Raw genomic sequence first — 6,248 nt, 5'->3', positions numbered from 1 at the left:
CCAAAATACCCTTTTTCATGAATTTTTGCAAATAACATTGAAATAAAATGCAGAGAATTATGCAATTGATCAGAGACAAATTCAAATGACTTGAAATGCAAGAAAAAGTTTTGGATGACTTGAAATGCAAGAAAACATGGACAAATACACAATTGAAAAGATTTGCAAAGTCAAGTTGAGAGATAAAGGAGAGTAAAATGTCAGTGTAAGCAATAGCAAATTGACAATTCTTCAAGAATAATAGACATATATCAAAGAAAATTTTGAACAAGTATTTTTAGGTCCAAAATTAGGGTATAACAATATTGTATTGGAAATGATGAAAGTTGTATTGAAAATTGAAATGGGTCAGTTTTTTTGGGACACTTTTTTTTAGAAAATGGGTCAGTTATTCCGGGACGGAGGGAGTAATGTTTATACATTTCGTGCTCTATACGTTTTATTGTTTGGTTGGAACCATTTACACGTTTTGTTTTTTGTTTTATTTTTACGTAATTTTGCATTTAGTTTTTGTTCATACGTTCAATAATGTTTATACGTTCGTGCTCTTGGAACTTGAACTTGTACCAATAAACACGACAACTTAAAACCCCTTAATAATCTAAGTAGAATTTTAGATTGATCTTCGAATTCATTTATTGGAGTGATAAAATTTGTTCTCAACATATTAGCATGCTCATTGGGACTAAATTTGAGATTGTTTTTGTCATGTTTCTATAGTTTATACTACTCACCCCGTTTCAAAATGAGTGCCACTTTAGCCAGAAAAATTTGTTTCAAAATGAATGTCACTTTACATTTTCAATACAACTTCTTCCAACTTTACCCGAAATAAATACTCAAACTTTTCTCTCTCACACAATTTTCATTGCAAATTTAAGTTTGTCTTTTTCTTATAAAGTAAGGGCAATTTAGTAAAAGTGTTGTGTCTAATGATTATTTCATTACATTCCTTAATCTGTGTGCGATTGATTAAAACGACACTCATTTTAAAACGGAGGGAGTATTAAGCAACAATAGAATGGCTAATCCCTCAAAAGGGAAACCAGAATAACAATCAATATAATAAATTTCAAACGAAGAAGAGGCAAGTAATGATAAAGAGAAATGATATTTTGACAACCACTTTTTGATAACTTTTGGACAACTTTCTCTCTCATACTCACATGATGTTGTTATCCGCTCTCTTCCTTTTTCTCTCTCCATTGTTTTTGACCAATAAGAAGTGAGAAAACCAAGGTTATCAACAAAGTTGTCATTAAATGGATGTCAAAATATCATTACTCAATGATAAAATAATTATTGGGAAATTGCCGTCAAATCCCGTGATAAGTCAGATTGATTAGTACCATCCATATAGAAAATTATCCCATCCGGCAGACAAACGACCCTATGCCCACTTATTGACTTCCACCATGATTTGTTCTTCATCAACAAGTTTCATACTATCCTTTATTATAAAAGCCTAACTTGATGTGCTGGCACATTAGCCCTAATCAATCAAGTTTTTCCCTCCTAAACCGTCATTAATTGCAAGGCTTATCTCCCAACCACCCACTTCCTCTTGGGCTCATTTATCGTGACCTTTCATGTACATCTTTCAACCAATCAAATCCTTTTCTTTCCCACTTCTTCCTCACAGCCCAATAAATGTACAATGACCAATTAACTTACTGCTAAAAACGTGCCCTTTTTATTGGTAACCGAGTGATGGAGCAGATCAAAGAATAAACTGTTGAGAACATCAGAAGTCCTCAAACAGAATGAACGGCAGAAGTTGTGAAAGAGAACAACAATACTTATCCAATCACTGATTTGGATAAGTTCGTGAGGTTTTCCATATGTTTGCAATTCTGATGCAAATTTTTAAATTTTGGCTCACTCATAAATTATCATCTAATAGTGGAATGTGACGTTGAAGCTCTATTTGTGTTGAATTGCTTGAAAGGTACATTTTTGGGTCTGTTTCTATTATATTCAATTCTTGTTTATACAAATTTTGTTGTAATGGATTTTGTTAATTCTTTTTGCACGGTTCCATTGGATCCGAATCTAATCATTTATTCTTTTTGCTGGTTCGTGTATCTATCACACATGGGTTTGCTATTTGTTTATAATGTATTTCGTTTGAATCACGCTTTCACATATGTTGCATATGGGAACATGTCATAACAGATCCTGCTTATATGTAGCTCTTAAGGCTTAACTGGTGTACCTATCTTTTTGTGTTTTGTTTGACGCAAGATGTGTTTTCTGTTGATTCAGATTTTATGTCGAACATGTTACATGTGATGTTGTGCAAGGTTTGTAAAAGCAACAAGATTATCAATTGAAATGATGGGATTTTTGCTAGAGGATAATAGTTGTAAAACTAAATTGATTATTGTTGTTTGAGTTAGTATTTAATTCATATTCGAGTATAGAATTAGTTTTATTGACATTCAAATCAGTTTCAGAAAAAAATATTGCAACTCATGCCTCTATATGTACCTTAATGACGTTTGTTTCTATTTAAAAAATTAAATAAGTTTTGTTTGTATTCAACTTAAAAAATATGGGGTTGTTGTTTTCTGAACTGCCATTTTTATATTAACATAAATATATGCCCATTTTGTTCCATTTGTATGCATATAAGATCTATTTTTTGGGACATCATTTTTTTGGCAGTTGTTACAATGATACGTGTAATTAATTTCATTATCAGACTCTAAGCACATTTGTACTGCTCAATGCACTTAGCCAAAAAATACATAAAGCCACCATGAATGAGCATAAACCAACTGATGTAAGCATTAACTGATGGTTCCATAGCACATCAGAATTGCAACTACTAATTTGAATTCTTTGTTTGATTGTATTCTTTTTGGGGGAATTTGAACCATTTTATACATGAGATTGGTTACATGTATGCATATAAGATCTATCACGCATGGGCAGTTGAATTTCCATTCCCCCAAAAGACTCTTCAACTCCCTAATCTCATTGTGGACAATTGTCAAAATGGTTCAAATTCCTTCTGCATCAACTACATGTATAAATAGTGGTCTGCCCATGCGTTTTTATCACTGCAGCAATCATCCATTCGTTCAAATTTTGAACTGATGGCTGGACTTGATGTTATTTGTTGGCATGGCATTACTTGAGAGGTACTCCCTCCGGTCCCTTTTATAAGAAAAAGTTGACTTTTTAGGTTCATAGAATAATTAATGTATCTTATTGTAAGTATAGACTAGATACATTACTTATACAATGAACCAAAAAAGTCAATTGTTTCTTATAATAAGGACCGGAGGTAGTATCATGCTATTTATTTGTGTTAACTATAGTTTATTCAAATCAGTTTGTTCTAACCATTTATATCGTTCAAAGTTTGTTCTAACTATTGAAGGAGTTGATTCCAATAAAGTTGGTGCAGCCGATTCAGATGTAACACCGATTAGCAAGTCTTTGGATGACATTGATGTGGGTGGATGTGAAGCATCGAGCACAAAAGAACCAAAATTGGTGTCTGCTTCAAAGGTAGCTGCAGTTGCTCCTGTTGTGACTCCGAACACTCCAAACTCCTTGGGAAAGAGAGCAGCTGAGAGTGTGGTTCCAGTTGTTGATGTCGATGTCGCTTAATTTGATGGATCCACACCGAGAGCCAAAACTGGTCCGTGTGAAGATCGAAGCTGAGAAGTGAAGCCTTTTGCAAAATTTTCAACTACCAGTAGTGTTGCTGATGTCCAAGTCCGTTGTCCTTTCATTCTGTTTTGTTTTGGTTTTTAATTGTCGCGTTGAAATCTTCGGTTGCATTTTGTTGCCATATTTCGTTTTTATGTTTGACATTCTGTAATGTTGTTTTTGGTTTGCGTCAATGGCTTTTTTGCTTTAACTGAAGACTTGAATTATCTAACGTGTTTTGAAAGTAGTATGATCCATAGGCACTTTGTTTCATGCGCTTAAATATTAATGCGTATTATATATATATATATATATATATATATATATATATATATATATATATTTTTTTTTTTGAAAGCATTATATACGGTCTGCTAGACGCCTAGACGTAAACAATGGTCTGCATGTTTCAATCTTAGCACCTTCTGAAAACATTAGATAGAATAGTATATCAAATAACAATAAGTATTAGTTTCAATCTTAGTACCTTCTGGTAGATGACAGCTGCATTTATATTACAAACAACTTTACAAATTTACCACTTTTATCTCTCAAATAAAAAAATTTACCACTATTAGAATAGAAGCATTAAATGCACCGTAATAATAAGCAGTAGATAGAATAGTTAGCAACCTGTATGCTTCGTGTAACCGGCTATTTTTGAACCTTAGCCATTCATTTAAACAGTGTTGGAATTACTCAATTTCATGTGACTGTTATAGTGCAGAAAAATTGCACTATATAATGTGCCTAAACAAGGATTATTCATTGAAATATAAGCCAAGTATTAAAATACACGATAAAAACAAGTTTGATTACTCAGTTTAATTGAGCTATGGAAAAATAAACTGAAATGGTCTGATTTATGAAAAATGAGGTAAGTCTTGCACCTACACCAACTTATTTCTACCATTAGATAAATATGTCTTAGTAGAAAATATATTTAAATGTAACATAAAAAATGTGGTCTACAAAGAAATATTCTAAAATGTATTTTAGTTGGTTCATGTGACATTATTATTGTGTTTTTTGTACTATTTAGTTTTATTTCAAATGTAATTTGCTTGCTTTGTTGATATTCTAACGTGAAGTTTTTATTTCACTTTACGTGTCAAACATTATAACAGATCCGTGCGATAGCACGGGTCAAGAGTCTAGTTCATTACCAATCATAGCTACAAATTTCCCTGGAATATCATCAACGAAGATAGGGATGACAATGAACCGAGTCAACTTGAAAATATACCGGAACTCGATTCGGCAATTAGCTCGTTGAACTTGGTTCATGAACCAAATGAGCTGCACTTGAGTCGAAAATTAAATTCGTTAATTAAATGAGTTGAATTTGAACTATATAGTTCGACTCGTTTGGTCATGAATTGGTTCGATAATATATATACACGTATATGAGTTAGAATAAAATCTCAATGTTCGTGTCAATTGAGTGTTAAACATTTAAATTTTTATATTGTTTATCAGTAATTTATAAAATATTCTTATATCGTTAAACAAATGTAGTTATAACTTATAATTACAGTATTTTATAAAAAAAATATAGACTAACTAAGTTTTTTGAAGCAATTAATAACAGTTTTAAAAAGCAACGTTCCTAAAAGACAAAACTCATAAAAATGAAACAGGTAGTAAAACAAAAGGAATAATGAAAGATGTTCTTAATTCTCAAAGTCCCACATCGGGGAGGTTTGCTAAATGTAAAGGAAAGTTGCCTATAAATATGTGGTGATGTTTGATTAATTTTCAACGTGCAACATAACAGTATGTACCATTGGGACATGAGGTTTATTGCTTTCAAGAGGCTACAACCACTTCCCAATGCAGTATCAAATATTTATTTTGAGCTTAATGGGTTTCATTTTTTTTGAATTATATGATTTGAGATGAATATAACGAGCCGAATCGAATTGTTCGAGAATGTTAAACGAGTTGAACTCGAACTAAAAAAATAAGTTTGTTTCGAACTCGAGTCGAGTTTTGAGCCGAACTAATTCTTATCGAGTCGAGCCGAGCTCAGATGAGTTCGACTCGACTCATTTTCAGCCCTAAATGAGGGTATATCATATAACAAATAAATAAGAGTAAATTCAATTGTTAAAATAAAAGTGTAATAAATATGATATGAGTATATGTATGTCCAATTTTTTCTTTTATCATTTAAAAAGTGTAACAAACTAGATGAATAAATCTATATTTACTTTTTAATTATCTAAATTATACTCTTAAATTTGAATCATAACTGTTCTCTTAAGATAAGACCAAAATATTAGGGTACCTTACTTATTCAACTTAAAAAAAATGAATTTATAGTCATTAGCCTACTCGTTAGTATTTTTAATGATTGTTCGTATTACTTAATTAATTAACGATGAGATTTGAAATAATTAAGCTTTCAACTAGACTAACCTTTCATATATATTAGATCTTTGAAACGGCAAACTCAGGTCTAAAATAAATGATGACAGCCATTGAGACTTAAACCTTGCAAAGAGTAGCTTCGTCTAACTTATGTTCATTCCTAATTTCAATAAGCGAGCCATATATGCAACGAAATCAATGAAAAATGGATG

The 6,248-nt window shown here is 31.7% G+C and overlaps 1 long non-coding RNA gene across 2 annotated transcripts; it reads left to right on the top strand.

Annotated features, from left to right (window-relative positions):
* Positions 1–1,406: 1,406 nt before the first annotated feature.
* Positions 1,407–3,946, top strand: LOC146909304 (uncharacterized). Of its 2 annotated transcripts, none has more exons than XR_015017831.1 (2): positions 1,407–1,948; positions 3,407–3,946. It is a non-coding gene; the product is annotated as an uncharacterized LOC146909304 (long non-coding RNA). The 2 variants fall into 2 exon arrangements; XR_015017832.1 differs by lacking the exon at positions 1,407–1,948 and adding an exon at positions 1,956–3,146.
* Positions 3,947–6,248: the final 2,302 nt, after the last annotated feature.

Source organism: Medicago sativa, chromosome 7 (genome assembly GCF_051527215.1).
Source record: "Medicago sativa cultivar Bolivia chromosome 7, Bolivia_mono, whole genome shotgun sequence".
NCBI lineage: Eukaryota > Viridiplantae > Streptophyta > Magnoliopsida > Fabales > Fabaceae > Medicago > Medicago sativa.
Note: the sequence above shows the minus strand (reverse complement) of the source record. Positions and strands in the feature narration are given on the sequence as shown.